Source organism: Macaca fascicularis, chromosome 8 (genome assembly GCF_037993035.2).
Source record: "Macaca fascicularis isolate 582-1 chromosome 8, T2T-MFA8v1.1".
In the NCBI taxonomy this organism is placed as follows: domain Eukaryota; kingdom Metazoa; phylum Chordata; class Mammalia; order Primates; family Cercopithecidae; genus Macaca; species Macaca fascicularis.
The window spans coordinates 111970111-111997415 of NC_088382.1; the positions used below are offsets into that span (position 1 = coordinate 111970111).

Below are 27305 nucleotides of genomic sequence, written 5' to 3' on the forward strand. Positions count from 1 at the left end.
TTTCAAAGAATTCCAGTTTGCCCATTTACAAAGCACACTTCTGTGTTCCAAGATAAAACACCTTAAGAGTAATATACTGTGGAACCCATGAGCTCTGAGAGAAGGCTGACTAGAGAAGGCTGACTAGAAAATAGGGAGAAGATAAACAACGGTGGGTTTGCTCTGGAAAGTAACAGCAGCCTTTAGAAGACCTTAAGAAGCAGAAGGAGCTCTCACTTTCCTGGGTCCACATTTACTATGAGTAATCACAGTAGTGACACTTTCAGAAGATAATCTGTTCACTGGCATGCAACTAAACTCATTCATTTCCATTCCTTTGTTAGTAGCTCAAAAGTGCCTCCAGAGCTTTCACAAAATATATAGTATTGGTAGAGAAAAAAAATTGTCAAGGCCTTTTTCAAAACTGGACAATGCCTGAGAATAAGAATTAAATGTTGTTTCCATGGCTCCAAATATTCCAGGCAATTATTTGTAAAACTAAAATAAGCTTTGAGGATATCAGAATGCTAAAAGATATTTGAACTCAAGAACTCTAATTTCAGGCTATCGGGAGAGACAGCACAAATGGTTACTGCTATCAATTAAATTTTCTAATCTTAAAAGTCTTGGTGAGACCCCTAACCACATCTGAAATACATGTCTGAAATGCACACCAATTTGTATGGGAAACAATGCCACCAAACAGCAAGAAATCTGGGGTTTACTCCCAGCTCATCTACTACTACCTGGACTCACTAAAAGTCCACTAGGTCTCAAGTTCTCATCTATGTGAGAAAGAACTCTTTTTTTTTTTTTTTTTTTTTTTTTCTGGAGACGGAGTCTCGCTCTGTCGCCCAGGCTGGAGTGCAGTGGCCGGATCTCGGCTCACTGCAAGCTCCGTCTCCCGGGTTCACGCCATTCTCCTGCCTCAGCCTCCCGAGTAGCTGGGACTACAGGCGCCCGCCACCTCGCCCGGCTAGTTTTTTGTATTTTTTAGTAGAGACGGGGTTTCACTGTGTTAGCCAGGATGGTCTCGATCTCCTGACCTCGTGATCCGCCCGTCTCGGCCTCCCAAAGTGCTGGGATTACAGGCTTGAGCCACCGCGCCCGGCCGAGAAAGAACTCTTTTAGTCATCTCTGGTTCTGAAAATTCTTATTCCTGAAATTCTGTTTTTTTGTCTCTTTTGAGACTGGGTCTCACTCTGTCGCCCAGGCTGGAGTACAGTGGTGCAATCACGGCTCACTACAACCTCATCCTTCCAGGCTCAATCTAGCTTCCTGCCTCAGCCTCCTGAGTAAATGGAACTACAGCCTGTAGCTAATTTTTCTATTTTTTGCAGAGACAGCATTTTAGCATGTTGCCCAGGCTGTACTCCTGGGCTCAACGGATCCACTCGTCTTGGCCTCCCAAAGTGCTGGGATTACAGGCATGGGCCACAGTGCCCAGCCTCAGTCCTGAAATGCTTATGAATATATGAAAAGCAAGTGTTTCAATGGAAGATATATATGTAATGTTTACAAAGAAATATTCAATTTTTATCATACCCATTTGAAACTTTCAAATGATTTTATACAGACATTTAGAATGCTTCCCCAAATATCAAATTTTAAAAAACTCTTAAATTCAGTCCATAGATTTACATAAAATGTATCATCCTTTCAAATCTCAAGACAGTTATCATGACTAAACTGGGCCCTACAAATTAGTTTACATGAATCCAGATAACAGTAACAAATAAATCTTCACCACCAAAAAAGTAAGCTATATTTAAGAAGTATTTATTTATCTTTTACATTATAGAGTCCTCAGTAGACAGGCAAGTCACAGAATCACTGCAGGCCTGTGATAACATTCGTTTAAATTTGCTAACTTATCCATGCTGTTCCCTTCCTTTAGCCAAAAAAAAAATGAAGTTTTTTTAATTTGCTAATTATTTTATATAATAGAGATTCGCCTACTTTAAAGGATCTTCATACAATGTTTACAATAGGCAATACTACATAGGCAATATTAACAAAAGTTTACTCTCTCTTTAAAACAAAAAGAAACTCACACCGAAGCTCACCAAATTCCATTTCAGAATAAATTTTTACATGTGGTTATGATGAAAAACAATTTTAAGAGTACAGCATAATATTAGAAAATAACTTCATTGGCCAGGCACAGTGGCTCATGCCTATAATCCCAGCACTTTGGGAGGCCGAGATGGGCGGATCACCTGAGGTCAGGAGTTCAAGACGAGCCTGACCAATATGGCAAAGCCTCGTTTCTACTAAAAATACAAAAATTAGCTGGGCACGGTGGTGCATGCCTGTAGTCCCAGCTACCCAGGAGGCTAAGGCAGGAGAATCACTTGAACCCGGGAGGCAGAGAGCCAGGATCAGTGAGCCGAGATCGTGCCATTGCACTCCAGCCTGGGTGACAGGGCAAGACTCCATCTCAAAAATAATAATAATAATAATAAAATAACAAAAACAAAGAAAATAACCTCATAATAGCATTTAATCTCATTCAAGGACCGACAGGTGAACTTTGGTGAGGTGGCTGTAACACACAATGAATAAGTTAGCAAAAAGCTTCTGACAATCCTTGGTACTCTACACTTCTATTCTCTACGTTTATTCTATATTCTGATTAAATAAACTATTTCATTTCTTTAAATGTATAGATCATTTTACAGATATAGAGGCTGAAATTTTTCTTTAAAGTAACAAAGTAAGGTAACAGCAAATTGATGTTAATTAACAGAGACAGGGAAACAGTGTAACGGTACTTGGTAGAAGCTAACATATTTCATTGCTATACTTGAAATCCCCTATAAGTTCAAGCTCATTCTCCCCAAATTTAACATTACAATTTCAAAGGTTATTTATCTTTTCACTGATCCTCAACTGGCAACAGCACTAAGTGCAGGTTCTTCAGTTTCATAATTCTCTGCCTACCTCTGTCATATAACATATCTGCATGTTCAAATACCCCTAAACTGGACTAACCCTGACGGATCCTTTCTTGCTGAATTTCTAAAGCCAAAAAATATATATATATATATATAGTTAAATCCTTCAAAGGCTTCAATTCTCAAAGACAGAAAGATATTTCTGACATCACATTCTCTACAAGGTGATGGTTTCCATATACCTGGAACTGTTAAACAAGGTACATCCACTCATGTTTCGTGACTCTCAGCAATCACCTTAATGGCAAAGGTGGCATCATCTGCCATCAGTGCATTTCCTCCAGTCTCATTCCACTTATTTCCCACCCAGATCAAATGCCACCTCCTCCATGAACCTTTCCTAGTAATTTCCTTCCTACAGAAGTCTACAAATTCTCTCATACCTAGTCATTTGTGTTTCTATCTGAACTGTCTTCACAGACTCTAAGCTAAGACAGAATACAACTTGCCAAGTCTTTCCTTACCCCTCTGCTTTTATGGATACAGTTCCAACAATGAAAAAAGTACATTACTGGTACATAACTCATTTCAGAGGTAGAAAATGTTCCTGATCTTAATCTCAACAAAACTAACTCTCCAGGTCTTCCGTCTCAAATTAAACACGTGAACAGTGTGAATATACAGATTTAAGATAGTTGCCCATGTAACTCTTAAAAGATCACTTACCATGGAAGGAAAAAAAAACACTAATCATCATTTCCTAACAATCATATTAGGAAACTGCCTTTAAAGTGACCCCACCCCACCCCAACTCTGGATATCCACTCATGGAATAAAACTTTTACATACCTGTATAATTTTATTTTGAAGTAAAGGGCTTAATAATTCATGCAAAGAACCAATAGATACAGTCAGTGAAGGTTACCTAAAACACTAAATCACAGACTCCTGCAGAAAAAGTCTTAAAATTCACCTCTTGTCATCCATGTCAGAGAAAGCAGGTATTGCCAAAACAAAAATGCAGTACACTTAAAAAATCTGTGACCAGCTATATTCTGGTAGAAAAAGAAATACTGTAAGAATATTTCTGGCATTTCTCCAATGGCAAACTGTCTAAATCTAAAAGCCTACGTCTTGGAGTGGTGATCTTGCCTATACTTTTTTTTGTTTTGGAGCAACTACTGTGTACCTACATATATGGTAGAGACGAGCACCTCTCTAACAAGACAACGTATCTCTAACCACAGAACATGGTCCACAGTTAAATATATCATGCACTTTCTTAAGTATAGAGGCAGTCAGTCCTCAATTTTTACACAGTTCTTTTACACAACTTTTGCACCATACCATAAACACTGCCACTTCTTAAACGCTTCTTCTCATGCCAACTGTTTCATGTTATCACTGATATCAATAAATTTCACACTATCACGTGGGGTGGTCCCACCTGCCAGCCACTATACCTGGGGGAAAAGGCTACATAAACTTTGGACCCTTTCTGATGATCATTTACTTCTAGATGCCAACATCTAGAAGGCACATCCCCACTCCAGCCCCACCCCCAGCAAACTGACATCCTGGGCTAGTTTATTCAATGCAAAGGGTATCCCAACCCCAAATCCCTTTCCACACAGTCCTGGAGGAAGCCAATGACGAACCACCTAAGGCAAGTTCATAGGGGAGCCCAAAGGAGATCTTTGTTATAAGACCTCCTATACCAACTGAGTCTTCAGCTCATGTTGCATCATGGATTTGTTTCTGGGTGAAGGGAGCAATGCCTTTCCCCCTATGCACTCTGTATTACAACAAACATTAGGAGCTACCTTGGCCTATGAGGTTGGGAATGGCAAACAGCCAGGAAGGATTATTCCTATAGCCTTAGAAGTATCCTTTCCCCCAGATGAATTACAATCTCACACAAATATATACACTCCACTGGGGCTGGGGCTACCATAAAGAGTCACACTAGCCTTCTGTTTGCCTCAGCCCAAGCAAGAAGCACCAACCAGTGAGGAAGGAGTCTCTTCATCTGTGTATGAAAAACTTGCTCGTTATATGCCTGAAAGTTGAATTAGACACTCGATTTTCAGACACATTTTTAAAAATCCATTTTTCAATGCTTGTATCTGAATTTAACCCTGATCTTCGGTACTCCAACTCTAGGATTTCATGGAACAGTAAACGTGAAGTGAGGGTAGGAAAATGAGAGATGCAATATAATTATTTTGACAACACACACAGAAAAAAAATCACTATGTTTTCACATCAAAAAATGTAGGAAGGCCATAATCTTAGAATAAATAAATATAAATTTAGCTATATTTAAAACTCCCCATTTGGTCCTTAATTTTTCTCATCTCACAGTTGACCACAGGAGACTTAAGAGTTTAACAATGAGGAACCAATGAGTAAGACTCTTGTGATGGCCACACAGGAACTAAAAATGTTACCAGGAACAAAAGAATTTAGGCTTCAAGAAAGCAAAGACCATATATGTTCATTTCTTTCTAGCTCTTATAGGAGGGTTTCTGTTTTTGTTTTTGTTTTTTTTTCTCAAGGGACACAGTCCTGCTCTGTCACTCAGACAGAGTGGTGGTGCAGTGGTGTAAGCATAGCTCACTGCAGCCTCAAACTCCTGGGTTCAAGAGATCCTCCTGCCTCAGCCTCCTGAGTAGCTGGGATTACAAGCGCATGTCACCACACCAGGCTAATTTTTATTTTTTGTAGAGACAAGAGTGGGGTGGGTGGGCATAGGGCGGAAGTGTCTTGCTATGTTGCACAGGCTGGTCTCAAACTCCTGGCTTCAAATGATCCTATCTGCCTTGGGCTGCCGAAGCCCTGGTATTACTGGTGTCAGCCATCATGCCCAGCCTAGGAGGGTTTTCTCTGAAAGTAAATCAGAACCTTTGGTTGTGGTGGAAAATGCATATAATATTCTTTAACACAGTTTCCTCAGCAGCTTCCTTTCTTCACCTCTTATAAGGTTTGATTCTCAAACTTGTTAAATCTCAGGACCACCTTATACACTTAAAAACTATTGAGGACCCCAAAAATCTTTTGTTTATGTGGGCTACATCTGTTGATAACACTAAAGTTAACCAATAAAATTTCTGAATATTTAAAAAATAAACTAATTACATATTGACATAAATTACCTTCCTGTAAAAAATTTTCCCAAAAATATTTGACAGGCAGAGTTCTTTCACATTTTTGCAAACCTCTTTATTATCAGGCTTCATATAAATTAGATTCTCTGATCTGCTTCTGCCTTTATCTATCACAGTATATTGTTTTGGTATATGAAGTATATGAAGAAAAGCTGGCCCTTGATAGAAAAGTTAGAGAAAAGTGAGGTATATTTTAATATCCTTTCCAGATAACCACAGGCATTATTTCTTTGAGATTATACCAAAACTCCGCAAATGATTTCTTAAAGGTTGAGAGCAATGTGGAAATCTGAAACCTATTAATGAACTTTGAATAACTCGAGCATGATTTTGTCATTTGGACCAGCATACACTGGTCATTTGGAAAACACTGATTTACTGACTGACACAGATACTCAAAAATCACATTTGCTAATGTTACTGTCAATCTACAGTGTCAAACTCACAGCGATGGGTACAAGTTTCCCAAAATTCTAAAATTTGCTTGAAAGCTCAAATTTATCACTATAAACAAACACCTTCGTTGTTTTCCTCAAGGTAACAGGCTTGCTTACTCATTTTCAAGAAAATGTCTATTAAATATCCAAGTCTGAATAACCATTATTTGTCAGTCAGTCTCAAATAAAAATTGTTTCCATGAAAAAAGGGGCTTGTTCAGTGTGCAACTCAAACAAATGCCAAAGTGCTTTTAAAACGATCTTATGCTCAAAGGTAAAGATTTAATAAAGTTAGTAACTTCTGTTTCATCAAGGATACTTTGAAGTGAAACTGGCTTTTTCCCCTACAAGTACAAGAAAAGCAAAGAATACAATGACAACTAGTTGTCCAGTTTGGTGCCACTGTTTTGATTTCTGCCAAAAAGCCAGTATTTTAGCCACCACTGCTTTTAAACCACAGCACAGATGTCAAAATGGTGAAAAAGCCTCCGTTTTATTATAAAGACAGTTTTGACCTCAGAGCCCCGTAAGAATCTTGGAGGTTCACAGACCACACTCTGAGAACTGCCATACTCTAAATGACAGTGCCATTAAAGTGACCAATATTAAATCGACATTGGGGGGAAAATGAATAATAGTTCATTCTTCTTACTAAAACAGCCACAAATGCCAACCAAAATAACCTCCTACTTCTATGCCTTTTAAATGCTTCTCAAATTATGGATATTCTTTTTAGTCTCCCTCTGTCGCCCAGGCCGGAGTGCAATGCTGCAGTATCAGCTCACCGCAGCCTCCGCCTCCTGGGTTCTATCAATTCTCCTGCCTCAGCCTTCTAAGTGGCTGGTATTACAAGCACACACCACCACACCTGGCTAATTTTTTAGAGATGGAGTTTCGCCATGTTGGCCAGGCTGGTCTCAAACAAACTCCTGACCTCAGGTGATCCACCCACCTTGACCTCCCAGGGATATTCTTTTCAACCGATAGATAAATTTATGGGGTGCATGCATACAACGTGTACATGTACACAACGTGTATACGTGTATACATGTATACAATGTGTAATAATCAAATCAGTATAATTGGGATTTCACCTCAAACATCATTTGTGATAAGAACATTCCAAATCTTCTCCTCAAGCTATTTTGAAATATACAACAAATTATTGATAACTATAGTCACCACACCGTGCTACTGAACACTAGAACTCATTCCTTCTTAACTGTATTTTTGTACCCGTTAATCAATCTGTCTTCATCCTACCTTCCTCACTACCTTTCCTAGTCTTTAGTAAACACCATTCGTTCTACTCTACACCACTATGAGATCAACTTTTTTTCGCTCCCATATATGAATGAGAACATGCAGTTTCTGTCTTCCTGTGCCTGGCTTATTTCACTTAATATAATGTCTTCCTGGCTCATCCATGTTGTTGCAAATGACAAGATTTCATTATTTTTTATGGCTAAACAGTATCCCACTGTATATATACACTACATTTTAAAAATCCAGTCATCTGCTGAGGGGACACTTAAGTTGATTCCCTATCTTGGCTACTGTGACTAGTGCTGTGATAAACATCTCTTAAATATACTGATTTCAATTCTTTTGGACATATACCCAGCAGTAGGATTATTGGATCATATGGTGGTTCTATTTTTTAGTTTTTTGAGGATCCTCCATGCTGTTTTCCATAATGGCTATACTAACTTACATTCCCACCAACAGTATATGAGAGTTCTCATTTCTCCACATTAAATTACGGATATCCTTTTCTCTTAAAAAAAAAAAAAAAAAAAAAAAAGACAAGGTCTTACTATGTTGCTCGGGCCTCAAACTCCTAGACTCAAGTGATCCTCCCACCTCAGTCTCCCCAGCAGCTGAGACTATGGATGCATTCCACCATGACCAGCATTCGATATTCTTTGATACTACATCAAAACTCGGCAAGTCATAGTTTCTCAAAAACTAGTTACAATGTTAAATCTGAAACCCTATCAATGAATTTTTCATACTGTTAGAAAAAATCTGTTGGTGTAATCCTGTACTTTGAATACATTGCCCATGCCTGATTCCGTGTGTGTGTGTGCTTTTTTTTTTTTTTTTTTTTTTTTAAAGACAGAGTCACAGAGTCTCGCTCTGTCGCCCAGGCTGGAGTGCAGTGGCACGATCTCAGCTCACTGCAACCTCTGCCTCCCGGGTTCAAGCGATTCTCCTGCCTCAGCCTCCTGAGTAGCTGGGATTACATGCACCCATGCCTGGCTAATTTTTGTATTTTTAGTAGAGACGGGGTTTCACCTTGTTGGCTAGGCTGGTCTCCAACTCCTGACCTCATGATCTATCCGGCTCGTCCTCCCAAAGTGCTGGGAACACAGGTGTGAGCCACTGCGCCCGGCCTCTGAATCTGTTCAGATTATAAAATGATGTAGCAGCTGGGTATGATGGCTCATGCCTGTAATCCTAGCAACTCAGGAGGCTGAGCAGAAGGATCTCTTGAGTCCGGGAGTTTGAGGTAAAAGTGAGCTATGATCGCCACACTGCACTCCAGCCTGGACACAGAGCTTAGCAACTACAGGCATCCGGGTTTGACACGTAAGAATTAAAGAATTACTACAAGGTTATTTCTTTGGCGAAAAGCAATCTGATCACAGTCTTATAATTCAGATTTCAGCTTGCACATTGATCCTTGTTAACCTTTGCTCAGTCACAAGCCTTAACCACATTTTATTTCTTTAAATTTGGCTCAACAATTTCTAAAACGGTAGTATCACTTTTCTCACTTACTGCCTACCCAAATAAATCTGTGCCAAGTAGCAAACATCTGACTGACTTTACTCTTGGGTTAAATGACCCCAAATTGAAAGACAAAACAAAACACAGAAAGACAAAACAAAAGGTGGTTTTTGTGCGGCAAGTTCCATCTGTTGGCTTCTTCAATCACAGTTTGTAAGGAGGACTTACACTTTTATTAATGCTTATGGAGATGATAAATGCCAGTTTATATATAATGCATTCAGGTTATCCTAAATAACATTCACCTTCAAGATGCATTCAAAGAAGAAAATGAAGTTTCTAAATAAATATTGTAACTTCATAAAGGGATATAAGCGTTTTTAATGTGAACTACTTCTAACTATTCCCCTTAGTATCACTTTTAGTTGAAACTGTCAAAAACATTTCTATTAAACTGAGAAAATGATGTTTCTCTAGTTTGCAGAGAAAAATGCTCTGCAAACTAGAGAAAAATTACATTATTCATGGTCATTTCATTGGCTAAACTTTGTAAAAATTTATACCTACAACTAATTTCTTCCTCTAACCTGAAAAATACTCTGATTAGAAATTCTTATATTGTATCACAAATAACACTTTCCCTAATTAGGTGAAAACGAGACCAAAATCCCAAACTACCAGGGCCATTTGAAAGATAAACACATCTCTGAAAAACGAAATGCTGAACACACACACACACACACACACACACACACACACACACACACACACACAAAATGAGTCATGTTTCTTTAAAGCAAAATCAATCATGTTATTTTCAGCTCCATTCAAAACAGGAAAGGGGAAAGTATACACATGCCAAACAAGAAGAAATTTGGTAAGAAAAGATTCAGGATACGGCTTTTATACACTACTTATTCTTAATAATTTCATAAGTCCTTCTGTCTTACCTGATTTCATTTGCTTAACAGTAAGACTATATATACATACATGCAAGAATCAAACTACGCTAGCAGATAGGACCAAAAGTCTTCTTCAGAGCTCCTGACCAAAAAAGTGTAGCATCCGACCAAAATTTCAAGAGAATATACTAGGCTTTCTTCACCGTAGACCATCCACATTCTGAATACCTGTGACTTCATTCCTTAAAGCATCTCCCAAATGGGGATAATGTATTCAAATTACCACAAACCCAAACTTAACTCTCCATACAAATAAAATGTCTAATGAGATAGCTGATGTACTTCACACTATAAACACTGCTATTTGGTAAGTTATTCAGTCCTCGAGAAAGAACTGTAAACTGAAATAATACCTGTAATGAAATCTGATTTCTCTATAGAAACAAGAAAATGAGGGGGTTATATTCCTGATCGAGGATCTTGATGCCATTAGTTTCTGGAGAGATTCTTTGTACAAGATTTACGGAGATGGCTTCTTGTTGCCATTTTATTAACATCAAAGATGAAATCGCAGTTTTGCTGCCTTTGAAACAGTCATTTTATGTCCTAAGCTGCCATCTCATCAGCCCTGGGCACCACACCTACTCTTTGGTGAGGGGTAGCCTGGTGAGGTGGGAAGAGTATGCTATAGTGTCACAGAAACCTGGGTTTGATTCCATCTCTACTTTAACTGGCTCTGGAACTTTGATACAGCTTATTTTAACATCCCAGAGGCATGGAAGGTTTCTTCTTCTATTAAATGCAGATAGAAACTACCACTTGTCTGGTAGTGTTGCTGTAAGGATTCAAGATAATTTTGTAATGTACCTTGGAAAGAGCAGGCACTTAAGTGTTCAATAAATGGCAGCCATTTATCAACATTACTGAAATGTATTTTTCATCCTTGGATAGCTCACTATATTGCTACTTCAACTCTGCCAAGCTCTGGCTTGAAGTGGTTCTCAAACTAAATAGGGCCCTATTTGATTCCTAAGATCTGCTAGGAACTTAAGGATCCAGGGAATGACAGCTAACTCTGGGAGTTCTTCGAAAAAGAAAGCTGTGAACACACTGTAACTCCCTGTTTCTTATACATGAGTTTTTATTTCACCGTTTTTTTCTCTTTTTGTCACTGTCACTCTAATCACATCTCTCTCTCTCTTCCAGAAGGAGCCTGTACTCCAAACACAATTCCCTAACGAAATTATACTCACAAACTACTCTTTTATTTTTGTTTACATAACTATTCCCTCGGCCTTAGAATAACCATATCCCTTCTGAATGGCACTGTCAGAAAAAAGAAAACAGGTAGGTACGTAGGTAGGTAGGTAGGTGACAGATATTAGACAGACTGATGGAATAACTATATCCCTACGGCCTTCTGCACACGTAGCTACTAGTCTCAAGCCTACACTGAAACGAACTGTGGGAAACTTTAATTTACCCTTCATTCCAGACTAAACTAGGCATTTCTCTAAATTCCAATATACCTAGTGCATACTTCCCAACAGCGCTTCTCATACTCAAACTACTTGTGCAACAAAATATCTGTCTCCCTCACTGCCAAACAAACTCTAAGGCAAGAACCATGTTTTATTAATTTCAAAATTCCCAATACCTGACACATAGTAAATGCTTATTTATCTGGATGGGGGGAGCTTAATAAATGGGCATTCATGTCTTAGCTCTAAGCCCTAAATTGCCTCAAAACGGTGGATTTGTGACTTTTTAAAAAATCTTTCTTTCAAAATTTTTAAACGCTTAAAAAGTAATTTTTGGCCAAGCACAATGGCTCACGCCTGTAATCCCAGCACTTTGGGAGGCCAAGGCGGGCAGATCACTTGAAGCCAGGAATTTAAGACCAGCCTGGGTAACAGCAAAACCCCATCTCCACTAAAAATACAAAAATTAGCCAGGGGTGGTGGTGCATGCCTGTGATCCTAGCTACGCGGGAGGCTGAGGCACAAGAATCACTTGAACCTGGGAGGCAGAGGTTGCAGTGAGCCAAGAGTGTGCCACTGGCACTCCAGCTTAGGCAACAGAGTGAGACTCTGTCTCAAAAAATAAAAATAAAATAAATAAATAATAAAAAGTGGTTTTAAAACATTCTGCTGTGACCAATATCAGCAGACTAGGTTTTATAAAACACACCAAACAAATGTTGTCCTGCAAAATAATCCCCCGTAGGCTACACTGTAATTCAAATGGTGCTACAAGAATATGAGGAATTTTTGAAACTCTAAGAATTAGCCCCAGAAAGAGTTTACCAGATAAACAGGAAAGTCACTCAGTACTTTATAGTCGTGGGATACTCTCCCAGTCCTCTCCCCTAAGAAGACAATCTTCTTTTTCCTCTCCCTCTCCCTCCTCTGTGGTTTATATCTGGGTTGGTGTTAAGGAAATGTGCTGCAGGGACCAAATGGAAACTGGAAGCAATAGCAAGGGGGAAGGAGAACTCATCAGGAAGCAAAATTACAGATAAAAGCCTATTATAGTGCAGAGCCTGGCTGCCTAAACGCCTTACATTGGTAACAGGAATCTAACTGGTGAAGTGCCTTAATACGAAAATTACAGAAAGTCCAATCACTGGAGGTCTTCCAATGGGCAAGTAATACAATAAAATATTCTAACATCTAATGCTTACCAGAATAGGAATAATTGGATATAAACATACACATTAAATTGTTTCTTTGGTTTGGGCAATCAACAACATTGTAGCTTTCGTGAAAAGGCAAAATTAGTGGTCAAAAGCCCTGAGTTTTGACTCCTAGCTCTGACACTGTGTAATCTTGGATACATCATTTAAAATCTCTTGCTCTCATGTTCCCACTTCTGTCAAAAATGTATCTGTTTCACAAAGTTGTTTGGAGAAATAGGTAACATCACATGCAAAAGTAATGTGTACCCTCTAAAATAAGAGTGCCTAAATATGGATCATCGAAATCCCCGGGCAACAATTAAAAAGACATATTCTTAGGCCCCATTTAAACCTACTATATCAGAAATCTCTAAATACAAGGCTCAATAATTTATATTCTGGCTAAATAAATATTAGTACATGCATGAAATATCTCTGGAAGGAATAATACTAATCACCTATGAGGAAGGGAAGTAGAAGGCCAGGAAACAGAAGAGGGATGGAGGCTTTTCACTGTATGCCAATTTACAATTATTTATTTATTTATTTAATTTATTTATTTACTTTTATTTTTTGAGACGGTGTCTCGCACTGTTGCCCAGGCTGGAGTGCAGTGGCATGATCTTGGCTCACTGCAACCTCCGCCTCCCAGGTTCAAGCGATTCTCCTGCCTCAGCCTCCTGAGTAGCTGGGATTACAGGCGCCTGCCACCACACCTGGCTAATTTTTTTGTATTTTTAATAGAGACATGGTTTCACTATGTTGGCCAGGCTGGTCTCAAATTCCTGACCTCATGATCCGCCCACCTAGGCCTCCCAAAGTGCTGGGATTACAGGTACAATTTTTTATTTTTAGACCACATGAACATATTACCAACTTAAAATTGTTTTTAAAAAATGTCTACACATCCACAGTAATTCTGATGGCTCAACTGGGTTTGGAACTCACGACTCACTCTAAAACACCATAAATACACAAAAGGATTAAAATATTCACAAAAGTAGGGGTCCGTTTAGGGAGGCAGTAAATAAGCATACTATTTCCAGTTTGGAGACTGTTGCTTAGGACAGCCCCCTCTTAGAAATTCACAATTCACACCTCCATTAAGCCTCCAATAAGCCCTACAATGAAAAGGCCTGTTTATGCTTAATCTTATGCTTCCCAAATTGAAGCTGAACATGGAACACTCGCTATTAAGATCTTGGGGAACCAGAGGACACTGGTTTGAGAGCTAAGGTTCCTGAAGTAGAGCAAGTCTTAGTCATCTCTCTACCCCAGAACCCAAAAGAGTGTATCTAGAACATAGAAACCTCCTCCAAAAGGTAGAACTCAACAGTGACAGTCTGCTTTTCCTGTCTTTTCTCCTCATCTAAAAATGGTTTCCCAATTTCCTTATCAACTGAAAGGATTTTTTAAAGAGCATAATAATCTACTGTGCCTAAAATCATATTGTTAAAAAGTGTAAAATACTGGCCAGGCATGGTGGCTCACACCTGTAATCCCAGCACTTTGGGAGGCTGAGGCAGGTGGATCACGAGGTCAGGAGATCGAGACCATCCTGGCCAACATGGTGAAACCCTATCTCTATTAAAAATACAAAAATTAGCCGGGCGTTGTGGGGCACACCTATAGTCCCAGCTACTCAGGGGGCTAAGGCAGGAAAATCGCTTGAACCCAGGAGACGGAAGTTGTAGTGAGCAGAGATCTCGCCACTGCGCTGCAGCCGGGACAACAAAGCAAGACTCCATCTCACCAAAAAAAAAACAGGTAAAATACCTACAGCCCAAATAAATGTTTTCAATCCAAATAATACGGCAGTAGGTATTTTTATTCCTTTAAGTGGGAAAATGAAAGATCTTTATGATTCAAAAGTGCCTTGTTTTAGGAGACAGCAATAGATTTCAGTATTGTTTTTCCTTCTCCAATATAAGCAGACCCTGCTGGGCATCTTTATTCCCATTAAGCCAAACTAATCAAGTGAGCTGTACAATCAAACCACTTGACAACCTCATTTTTTACTGAAAACCTACAGATCTGCATAATCAGAATGGGTCTAAAAGCTATATCAAATGGCTCTTTGAAGTCTGCACCTACTTCAATGCACTGTAATGGGTCTCTAATCTAGAAACCCTTCCTTCAGCTATCTAAACCAAAGGAGTCAAACAAATGTCATCAAAATTTAAAAACCTGCCACAGCCAAATTTAAGGACTCTATCATTGTGTTTTGTCACTATGGAGCACAAATTAACACAAATGATTCCTCTCTGTGTGGTATCACAACTACCATAATAAAAGCTTGGTTTTAGTCTTCAAGGATCCACCAGAAAATGCTTCCAGTTATTTGTCTTACAATAAATATTAAGTTGGTACAAAAGTAACTGCAGTTTGCCATTAAAATTGCAAGAACCAGGTCAGGCGCGGTAGCTCACCTGTAATCCCACCACTTTGGGAGGTCAAGGCAGGTGGATCACTTGAGGTCAGAAGTTCCAGACCAGCCTGGCCAACATGGTAAAATCCAGTCTCTACTAAAAATACAAAAATTAGCTAGGCGTGGTGGCGCACGCCCATAATCCCAGCTACCTAGGAGGCTAAGGCAGGAAAATCACTTGAACCCAGGAGGTGGAGGCTGCAGTGAGCTGAGATCGTGCCACTGCACTCCAGCCTGGGTGACAAGAGTGAAACTCGGTCTCAAAAAGAGAAAAAAAAAAAAAAATTGCAAGAACTGCAATTACTTTTGCACCAACCTAATAGCTCAATGTACACTGACTCAACAGATTCAACAAGCGGTCCCAGACTAATATTTTAGTTTACAGACTTAGTTTACAGACTAATATTACTGACCAAGTAACATCTCACCCCATCTCAGTGTCCTCTCATCTTCTCTCAGTAGATATGGGGGCGAGGTGGGTGCAGGAGGGACAAGTGGGTCTTTTAGATAGTGCATGGATATGACAGTAAGAGAGCTAATCTTGGGAAAGACTATGAAGAAGAGCTGCCTACCTTCCAGTCCCTAATTATCTTCCCCAATACTGCTGCCTTTTTTGCCGTGCTTTTTTAAAAAATGCCTGGAAATCACTTACTAGTCACAGAGATACATCTCAAGGCATAACAAGTTTGTTGGTATAATCAGCTACCTCCTCTCTTCGGGTTTCTGAAAGGGGAAGATGGTGGAGGAGTGAGTAGGGGTATATGCAAACATTAAACTCATCTCCAGCCAGATGCTCTTTGTAACTGCTACCATCTCAAACCCGTCCTAGTAATTAATTCCTCTGTTAGGAGAACACAAATGTTTGTAAAACGCAGTCGCCATCATCATAGCTACAACACAGCAGTGTAGCCCTCCTGTTTCCCACAAAAATAACTGGCATCTGTTTAATACTTCAGTGTGTATAAAAACAGAAAACAAACCTAACAAAATGGAGGCAGTCTTATTAGAATATTATCAATAAATAATAGTGTCATAATATTGTCATAATAATAAGTGTCAATTCACACTTGGACCATACAGATCCTTTGTCCTAGACTAAATTCTCTATACTTCCTTCTTACCCTGACCACTCCACTAACCCGGATTGTGGACAGTCTGTGTAAAAACCATTCTACAGATGTGGTTGGTCCTGTTATCTCCACTTTCTCTCCTTTCCATCAAAAGCTGAAAAAAGTGAGTAAAACTAAAACAAAAAGGAAAACAATGTACGAAACACTTCTTAACAAGTATTTACTAAATATTATGTGCAGATATGCAAATCAGTAGAGTGAAAGAATGGCTGAAGTACGGATGATGCACTGAGTTCCCCCTGAGGAAAACGTCTCCCACTCTATGTATGTAGCTATGAAAGGCAACTGTAAAAAAGAGAAAACCGAAAGACAAAGCCGAGATGAAATACAAGATGAGTATCTCCACACAAGAAAAATAGAGTAAAAGAGACTGGGTGCCAGAGCTGGGTTCATCCTAGAAGCCAGTTAGGCCCACATTTTTAGTAGAACACTATGTAACTGAAACTTTTAATAGTAACCATTAAAATAATGGAAATACAGTCTATAACTTTTGAATCAAGAGGGAGGGAAAAAAAGGAATGCAGAAAACTAACCATCTAACAGAAGAGGAAAAAAACAGCAAAGAGACCGGGCATGGTGGCTCATGCCTGTAATCCCAGCACTTTGGGAGGCCAAGGAGTTCGAGGTCAGCCTGACCAACATGGTGGTCAGCTTGAGGTCAGGAGCTCGAGACCAGCCTGATCAACATGGTGAAACCCCATCCCTACTAAAAATACAAATATTAGTCACACATGGTGGTACATGCCTGTAATCCCAGCTACTGGGGAGACTGACACAGAAGAATCACTTGAACCTGGGAGGCAGAGGCTGCAGGGAGCCGAGATCATGCCACTCCAGCCTGGGCAACAAAGCTAGACTCAAAAAAAAAAAAAAACAGCAGCAGCAGCAAAGTAAATGGATCAAAAAATATGAAATTCAGAGAGCAGAAATAAGTCTACTTATTCAAATAGATTAATCACACATATTACAAGTCAAAGATAAAGGGGAAAAAAGTCAGGTATCAGTAGCGAAAAAGACAGCATTAATAGGGACAAAGATTATATAATAATAAAAGGAACAAACTACAAAGAACACTGAATAATGTTCATGAATCTGAAAGTTTCTAATACCACAGCCTCAACAACATATATAACAAAAACTGGCCATTTGAGAAGCTGTCAACTCTAATGAAAAATTTAACATGCTTTTTTTTTTTTTTTTTTTTTTGGACGTGGGATCTCCCTATGATATTGCCCAGGCTGATCTTAAATGATCCTTCCACACCTCAGACTCCCGAGTAGCTGGGACTACAGGCAAGCGCCATCACGCTCAGCAGAGAAAGTTAACATATACTTCTGTATTAGTCTGTTTTCACACTGCTATAAAGACATACCCGAGGCTGGGTAATTTATAAAGAAAAGAGGTTTTATTGACTCAGTTCTGCATGGCTGGGGAAGCCTCAGGAAACTTACAATTATGGCAGAAGGGGAACAGACACGTCTTCCATTGCAGCTAGAGAGCGAGCGAGCAAATGAGAACAGGGAAAACTGAATTATAAACCAAATGAGAACAAGGAAAACTGAATTATAAACCAGTCAGCTCTCGACTGGGCATGGTGGCTCATGCCTGTAATCCCAGCACTTTGGGAGGTCGAGGCAGGTGGATCACTTGAGGCCAGGAGTTCAAGACCAGCCTGGTCAACATGGTGAAACCCCATTTCTATGAAAAATACAAAAATCAGCCAAGCGTGGTGGTGTGTGCCTGTTATCCCAGCTACTGGGAAGGTTCAGGCATGAGAATCTCTTGAGCCCAGGAGGCAGAGTTTGCAGTGAGCCGAGACCCCACCCCTGCACCACTCTGCCTGGGTGACAGAGCAGGACCTTGTCTCAAACAAACAAACAAACCAAACCATCAGATCTCATGAGAACTCACTATCATGAGAACAGCATGGGGGAACTACCCCCATGATCCAATCACCTCCCACTGGGTCCCTCCCTTGACATGTGGGGATTATGGGGATCACAATTCAAGATGAGATTTGGGTGGGGACACAGCCAAGCCATATCCACTTCTTTCAGATACTGACAGTTCAAGCAGACAAAATATCAGTAAAGGCAGAAACACTGACAAAGAACATCAACAACCTTTCTTTAACGAATATACAGAAACCCGCTCCCCAAAGTGAGGAGTCACAGATTTGTTTTTAAGGCATAAAGCACTTATCTCTGACTTCTGAATTTAACAGATAAGTAAAACTTCCTTCAAATTATAAGAACAAATATAATTTTACCAACTTTTTATTTTTCCAAATGAGATTCAGAAAAGAACAACTACTATTACTAACATTTAAGAAAAGATGGTTTTTAAATTTTAAAAAGTCAAAAAAGAAAAAAGAGCAATCTAAAACAAAACCTTTTTCTCACTAATCATGGACTGTGAAGATTTTCTTAGAAAATGGCACCACAGCAGAGAATTGTACAATTCAATATTTCTTAACTGTTTTGATCTCAGGGAAAAGAAACATACAGATATTTCCATTTAATAGTGAGTCTCTGGTATAACAGTCTCCTTGTTTTACATTTGAGAAAACAAGTGACTACAGAGGTTAAGTGATTTACCTGTAATTACTCAGTTAAGAGGAAAAGTGGGAAAGAAGGCATGTAAGAAAACCTTCCCTCTATCCTTGCCATCATGCCACAATCTGCCACAGGTCCAATTCAATTAACAAATACTTCCTGAATGCCCCCAGTATAAGGTTTTACAAGAAATAAAATGAACTATAAAATACAGCAGGGGAGAAGGTCAGGGAGAGGAGACCAACAGAATCACCCATGGAGAGGGCTTCTCTACATACTTGGGAATACCACCCTTAATAGTGGGCCACAGTTACAGAATCCAGTGTAACCTACCCTTCAAGAAGCCTAAACTTCAGGAAAAAAGGAAAGCTGAGAACCACTGATTCAAATCCACACATCTCAAGTAGTTTATAATCTACCTGTAAAAGCAAAGTAAGTAGAAAAACATTTCAAAAAAGAAATATAACACAAGGGTAGAGGGAGACAGACACACACACACACAAAAATACACAAACCCTGATTACAGTGACTTTAGAATAATTTTTTTAAAGCCTGAAGATCAACAGAAGCCTCACAAAATTAAATCTTGAGTGAGGCTTGAGTGCACTTTGATAAGTTAGTTATTAAATGCGCATATCCTGGGATACTCATATTCAGGAGGAAAATGCAGAGTTATTGCAACGTCAATAGCAGGCTTCAAGCCTCTCCTTGAGAGCAAACAACAGACCACGGTCAAGAACCACAGATACAAGAGCAGAGATTATGAGAAAAGTGTGTGCGCTAAAGAGAGAATCACATTAAAACACACACACGGTACGGAGAAGTTGTATATTTAGAGAAAACAGGAATAATTTTCATGCATGTAACTTCTAGTTAAATGTATGTATATCTTAAATACCTCCTGCAATTCCACTAAGATGACAAATTTTGAAACACAAATGAATTCTAAAGTTACAAGGACAAAGAGAAAAAGGAGGCTAGTGCATTCAACAAATTTTGGAAGCTGGAAAGCCGACAGACAAGTGGTCAATGAGTTCACAACAAAACCTAAACCCTACATGGTAGGAGGAAGCGGAAAAAAAGCCAGGTCAATTTTTAGGAATTGGAGGCATCACATTCCTCTAAAGCCTGAAGATAACGCAAAACAGGAACTGTTGGAAATGAGCATAAGGAGCAGTTAAACCCCTAGCTCTCCACCCTCTACACAGGAGACTGCTCCCCTTCCAGAAGCTAAACATTTCCTACTTAGCAAAATTCAACCAGAGTAATAATAGCCTGGGAACACACCCAGAATTGGTGTGGGAGGGAGAAGGGATGTCAGAGACCAGAAGAAAAAGTGAAAGCTGTCTGTTAAAATCAGTAATCAGCCCCCATCCCAGAATGCTTACAGTCACTCTCTTACCTGACAGGATTCCTCTTTGGGGAAACCAGTCCAAAAAGAAAAATATATATATTTAACAGAATATATTTTAAGAAGTTGGTCTGATGGAAAACAGGGGAGAAAAGGTAAGAAAATCACCGTAGCTATGAAGGTGTCACACATTCAACCACTAGGAATTCCAAAAAGAGAAAAATGGTAAAATGGATGGGGAGAGAAAAGTATTAAAGAAATAACAAGAAAATTTCCTGAATGACAGGAGCTTCCAGAATAAAGGGACCCATGAAGTATTTGGACCCAAAATACAATGAATAAGGAAAAGACCTACATCAAGGTACGTCAGTGTGAAATTTCTCAACCAAGGGACTAAAGGAAGACCCTAAAATATCTCAGGGCATGAGGTCTTAAGGCATAGGGTTAGGGGGATGTCAAGCAGAAAGAATCAAAACAGAACTGAACTCCTCAAAAGGGATACTGGAAGTTATGAAATAATGATGCAATGCCTTCAAAATTTTGAGGAAAAATTATTCCCAATCAGAAATCATATATCTAGCCAACACAATGTACAGCCAAAAAAAATTTGGTTTCATCTTAATAAACCAAAAAAATGGCATACCAAAAACAGAGTAGGGACAAGCCTTTCTGAAAATGACACAGAACTTTTTAAACAATCAAAATGGATCCAAAATTCCTTAAAATGCCACTGAAACAGTTAAGTGAAAAAAACAAAAATCAATCCTGCCTTTTTGGATGAAGTACTGTACATAGACTCACTAGTCCAACCAACTTTACAGCAATGATTCTCATCTTTTCCTCAAAGGTGATAGAACATTAAAGGTACTATTTGTGTTTAAAATGTATACGAGCAATTTTAATCATCTTTCAATATTTTAAAGGTTAGTATACATTAACAGAAATCATCAGGAGTGCCCTAAAAATTTGAACTGTGGCTGTGCACGATGGCTTATGCCTGTAATCCCAGCACTTAGGGAGGTCAAGGAGGGAGGAACACAGAGTCCATGGGTTTGAGACCAACGTGGGCAACATAGTGAGACCCCGTCTCTACAAAAAACTTAAAAATTAGCTGTGCATGGTGGTACACGCCTATAGTCACAGCTACTCGGGAGGCTGACGTCAGAGTATCGCTTTTGAGCCTTGGAGGTTGAGGCTGCAGTGAGCCATGATTGTGCCCTGAGTGACAGAGCAAGACCTTGTCTCAAAAAAGAAAAATCTGAATTGCGTACATCAATAAGTAGAGGTAGACAACACATTGTTACAGGGTTCCTAGGCTCCATGAAGCCACTGAGAAGCCCCAAGATGCTCTAAAAGGAAGGACAGCACCATGTAAGACAGAAGGCATGAGAATATAATACCCACAATGCTTCAGTCAAGGGTGGAAGAGATGGGTAAACAGCCATAGAGCAGATGGAAGACAGGAGCTTGGGGTGAAGAAGAGCGAGGAACAGAGCAAAGACCAAAATAAAACACACACACAGACAAATTTAGGGACAAGTCTCTTTAAAAACCAAAAGAACTCTGCTGGGCTACAAAGGAGTTCCAAGTTCCACCTAAAACCAGCAAGTCTAAAAGGGCCTTGACCTTACTTCTCTAAACTCTCTTACTAGTTTGAGTTATTGGCTTGACCAGACAAGCAAGAAAAACTCTAACCACAACAATCAAGACCTAAAGGCCTGACCTTTAAACTAAATCAAGAGCTTTCATCTGAAACACCAACAAAGGGTTACTGAGTCGCTCAACACATACCAAAAAATAATTTGAAACAGCAATTCACTGGAATGATGGCAAAGGTTACTTAGACATTTGCATCAACAGGGTATTACAGCACACAATATGCTTAGTACAGAGCCTAGCACAAAACGTTAGCTGCTCCTGCTGTTTCTTCTGTTACCATTTCTGACTGAAAGAAAAACTGTTAAATGAGACTGGTAAAAAGGAATTTGGGGATGCAGAAATGCTGTTATTACAACTGCTACTTCTTATAATCAGTACCACTTTGGATGAAGAGATCACAGGTGAACCCAAATATCTATCATTACATCCCATTAAAAAATAAGCACTCTTGAAAGATATTCAAAATAGATCTCATAACTAACTCAATACCTGGACATAACTGAAGTTCATGTATAAACTGTTCTGTATTTCATATTTACTGTAAAAATAATGTGAAGCATGGAATCTATCAAATTCCTGGTTATCTCAACTTCTCCAAATTACATTTACAATTACCTCTATCCCACCCAAGTGACCTATCAAAAATACCTACAACAAGTATAATTAAGGTACCACAGTCCAGTAAGCACTTCCTCTTTTGACCTCTTCCAGAATTTCTCGGCTCTATTTCTTTTTTGAGACAGGTCTCACTATGTTGTCCAGGCTGGAGTGTAGTGGCTATTCACAGACACAATCATATACTGCACTACAGCCTCAAACTCTCAAACTCCTGGGTTCCAGTGATCCTTCCACCTCAGCCTTCCCCAGTAGCTGGGACTATAGGAACAAGCTACTGCACCCAGCTAATCCCATTCAATTTTGCAATTAATCATTTATTGCTTTGAATTGTCATCTCTGATACTGCTATTCTACCTTTTACATTTCTATTTTCCGAACCATATAGTAAGCTTACCCTTAAGGATAAGGCCTGTAACTTTTTGCACATCTAGGCATTTAGTACAAAGGAGGTACTGTGTGGATTGACTAAAGATATTAGAATATTATACAAAACCAGAGACCAACTGTTCACAAACTTTCTCACCCAAACACATAAAAGATAGAAACAATTCAGTGTTACTATGGTAATGATATAATGATTATAATATGATGTGCGTAGCCCGCCATATCACACCCTAGCATGTAAGGATGGAGAAGCAAGAGCTTCATAAATAGGTGCTGGCACACTGACTTCAAACATGAACCATGGTCCCTGTTTCAACATTCACATGGAGGCCAGGTGCGGTGACTCACATCTGTAATCTCTACACTCCAGGAGGCCAAGGCAGGTGGATCACCTGAGGTCAGGAGTTTGAGACCAGCCTGGTCAACATGGCCGGGCTGATAGAAATCCCGTCTCTACTAAAAATAAAAAAATTAGCTGGGTGTGGTGATGCACGCCTGTAATCCTAACTATCTGGGAGACTGAGGCAGGAGAATCGCTTGAACCCAGGAGGCAGAGGTTTCTGTCAGTCAATCACAGCACTGCACTTCAGCCAGGGCACCAGAGCAAGACTCCGTCTCAAAAAAAGAAAAATGAGCATGGAGACTGTCACTTTATACATGGTGTCCTCTCCCACGCAAAAGGGAAGAAAATATATGCGATAATGATCCTGTCCTCTGCCAACAGATTAAAATTTTAATAGTTTTTTTTTTAAATTCATGTAGACAAAAGCTAACAGTTAATGTACTGTTTTTAAAGGCTGGAGCACAGTCTTTTACTATGACATTTTGTTTTTATCTACAAATATTTAAAACTTTAGTTCATATAGGCCAGGCACGGTGGATCATGCCTGTAATCCCAGCACTCCGGGTGGCCGAGGCAGGCGGATCACAAGGTCAGGAGTTCGAGACCAGCCTGGCCAATATGGTGAAATCCTACCTCTACTAAAAATACAAAAATCATTCGGGTGTGGTGGAGGGCTCCTGTAGTTCCAGCTACTCTGGAGGCTGAAGCAGGAGAAATGCTTGAACCCAGGAGGCGGAGGCTGCAGTGAACCAAGATTGCGCCACTGCACTCCAGCCTGGGTGACAGAGTGAGACTCTGTCTCAAAAAAAAAAAAAAAAAGACCTGTGCTCAGAGACCCACCACTACGCGGCTGTACAGCAAGAGAACCACACTATCTCCTTCAACTCAAATTTCTTCCCCAAGAACAGTGTCAGGATGTGAAATAAAACAACGTTTGGAAAACACAGTGCTTCATGCATAGTAACAATGCTAAAAATAACATTGCATTAAAACATTGCATTAAAATAACATTAAAATGTGCAAACCTCATGATTTACCTAATCAGCCTCTAAATATTATATAATTCTAGCCCAGACACTTACGTTCTTCAATCTCCATAGGGAGACCTCCACGAAACAATAATTTACTATAATGTCAGTTTCTACCAGTGTTCCATGTAATCACACAAAGAAAACTTCTGTATCGATTATAAAACTCACAGCCCATTAGGCTTTCAAAATATCTCTAATATAAAAGATTCTCCAACATTTATGTCAAACCATGATTAAGAAAAAGTTCCTGGTCAGGGGCGGTAGCTCATGCCCGTAATCCCAGCACTCTGGGAGGCCGAAGCAGATGGATCACTTGAGCCCACGAGTTCAAGATCAGTCTGGGCAACATGGTAAAACTCGAAACTCCATCTCTACTAAAAATACAAAAATTAGCCAGGTGTGATAGCACGCACCTGTAATCCCAGCTGCTCGGGAGGCTGAGGTATGAGAATCACTTGAACCTGGGAAGCAGAAGTCACAGTGAGCTGAGATCACACCACTGCACTCCAGCCCTGGCAACAGAGTGAGACTGACAAGAAAGAAAGGAAGAAAGGAAGAGAGAGAGAAAGAGAAAGAAAGAGAGAGAGAGAGAAAAGGAGGGAAGGAGGGAAGAAAAGCTCCTCTGTGATACACTGAGCTTTTTAACTTTTTAGCCACTGTTTCTGTCTTGGCTTCAAGAAAGCCTAAAAAATGATTCTACTTAATTTGACACTTCGCTAACATTTCTATCATCTTTCCCATCCAGAACTTCTTACTCCTTCCCCTCTGTTAGCCCTAGGCAGACCCTTAAAAACTGTCTAGTCTCACACATCCTTGTCTTATGAGTAACAAGAAGGCTTTCAGATATAAGGCCTCTTTTGATTAGAAACAAAATATGTGTATCTATAAAGCGTATGTATAAAATAAACACAGGATCTTTCTCACATTCACACAAAAGATCCTGCAACTTCTTCACATATTCGATGTAATAAAAACTGCAAAATACCCAAGAAAAATGGCACATATGACTAACAACCCCTTGAAAACTGACGACAAATAGTATCAAAATACTCCCTTAGGCACAGCTATGAAATAATAAGCCCTATTTCCAATAAACTTTACATGCAAACAGATGTGTCTTCTTCGTATTAATCATACTGGCAAGCTACACATTTATTTCAACAATAATGCCCCACACCCAAAATATTTTTGGAGTTTTCCTTTTGGAAGTGGCATTAAGGTTTATTTAGAATGCCACTGCATACCCAGTCCCCAGTACAATGCCTGACACACAGTAGGCACGCAAACTATTAAATGAATATACACAATAGTAGTATTTCCGGGCAGATGTGTCTCTGAAAATAGAAAACATTCAGTCCTAAAGCTTACTAATTAAATGGATGATGAAGCCGAGTAGTTCTTTTTCCTTTTTTTTGTATCAGAAGGGTAACGTGCTGATGATGTCATAACAAGGTTTGAGGGTGGCACATCTCACATATGCATACGAAGACCCAATCATCACGCTTATAATAGACTACAAAAGGATCCTGAGTAGTTTTTATAAAATACTATTTCTTAGAAAATACACCCTGAGTCTGAGCAGAGTCATAGTAAAGAACTAATCACTAACTCACATTTCAATCTTTAAGTCTCAGAAGACATCACATGTTTCACATTTCCTAAACGATGTACCTAATCAATCCCCTGACTATATGAGTAATACTAGTGATGTCAAAGAAACACATTTATGTTGACTTGCCTTGTGATTCGGACCTAGATGCTTTTAGGGGGGCCTCTGTGATGGTAAACCAATTGTCGAGTTCAATAATTCTCTCTGGAAATTGTTCATTAGTAGTTATACTTCCATAATATGCATTATTCTGTCCAATGCCATAAATGTTAAGTCCTTATAGTTTGTTTTCAAATACATGGTATCAGTGTTTTCTAAAACATTCATAGTACCCAAATCTCTTTCTAAATAATTATGCTTTACTATTAATTTATCATTTTTCTTAATGATCACCGTGGTTTAAAAGAAATCCATAAATTATCTGATACTTCTCCCATCAAGAGGTAGAGTCTAATTACTCTTCCTCATACATAAGCTAGCCTGATGACTTGCTTCTTGCAAAGATAATAAGGCAGAAGTGACACTGCAAAACTTCTAAGGCTAGGTCATAAAAAGGAATTCCAGCCTGGTTTTATTTCTTGGGATGCATGCCCTGGCTACCATGTTAAGGACTCTGGCTAATCGAAGTCTCCATGTTAAAGAAACTACACAGATAGAGGTGCCTAAGGAATCCCAGCTGTTGCAGACCCCAGTTGTTTGAGTCCTTAAACGAAGAAGCCTTCTAGATGACTCCAGCGTTTGACTGCAACTGCATGAGAAACACAGAGTAAGAACCACCTAAGCAAGTACTGTCAATTCCCAGAAGTGTGAGATAATAATAATATATGATTGTTGTTTTACCCATTAAGTTTGGGTTGGTTTACTGCCCAGCAATAAAAAATCAGGATGATGAACAAAGAGAGAACTTCAATATTTTCTCGGGCCCTGGCTCCATTAGTGTATGACTAAAGCCTCATTTATGCTTCATCTTTACTATCTTCCTTACCATCTTCCTTCTACTGTACTACAATTTAAAAAACAAATTTTCTTCCTATTAATATTAAGGATTTTTATTTTCTTTTTTTTTGAGACGGAGTCTTGCTCTGTCACCCAGGCTGGACTGCAGTGGCACACTCTCGGCTCACTGCGAGCTCCACCTCCTGGGTTCACGCCATTCTCCTGCTTCAGCCTCCCAAGTAACTGGGACTATAGGTGCTCACCACCACGCCTGGCTAATTTTTTGTATTTTTAGTAGACTGGGTTTCACCACGTTAGCCAGGATGGTCTCGATCTTCTGACCTCGTGATCCACCCGCCTCGGCCTCCAAAAGTGTTGGGATTATAGGCATGAGCCACCGCACCCGGCCAAGAAGGATTATTTTTTAAAACACATAAAAACTTTCTATTAATTTATACCTATGAACTTC

General features: G+C 39.5%; 1 protein-coding gene and 1 pseudogene across 6 annotated transcripts in view; both read right to left on the minus strand.

The window, feature by feature from the left end:
- UBR5 (ubiquitin protein ligase E3 component n-recognin 5) overlaps window positions 1–27305 on the minus strand; it is a 155952-nt gene that overhangs the window by 105547 nt on the left and 23100 nt on the right. The window lies entirely within an intron of this gene.
- Window positions 25707–25816, minus strand: LOC123575413 (small nucleolar RNA U13; annotated as a pseudogene).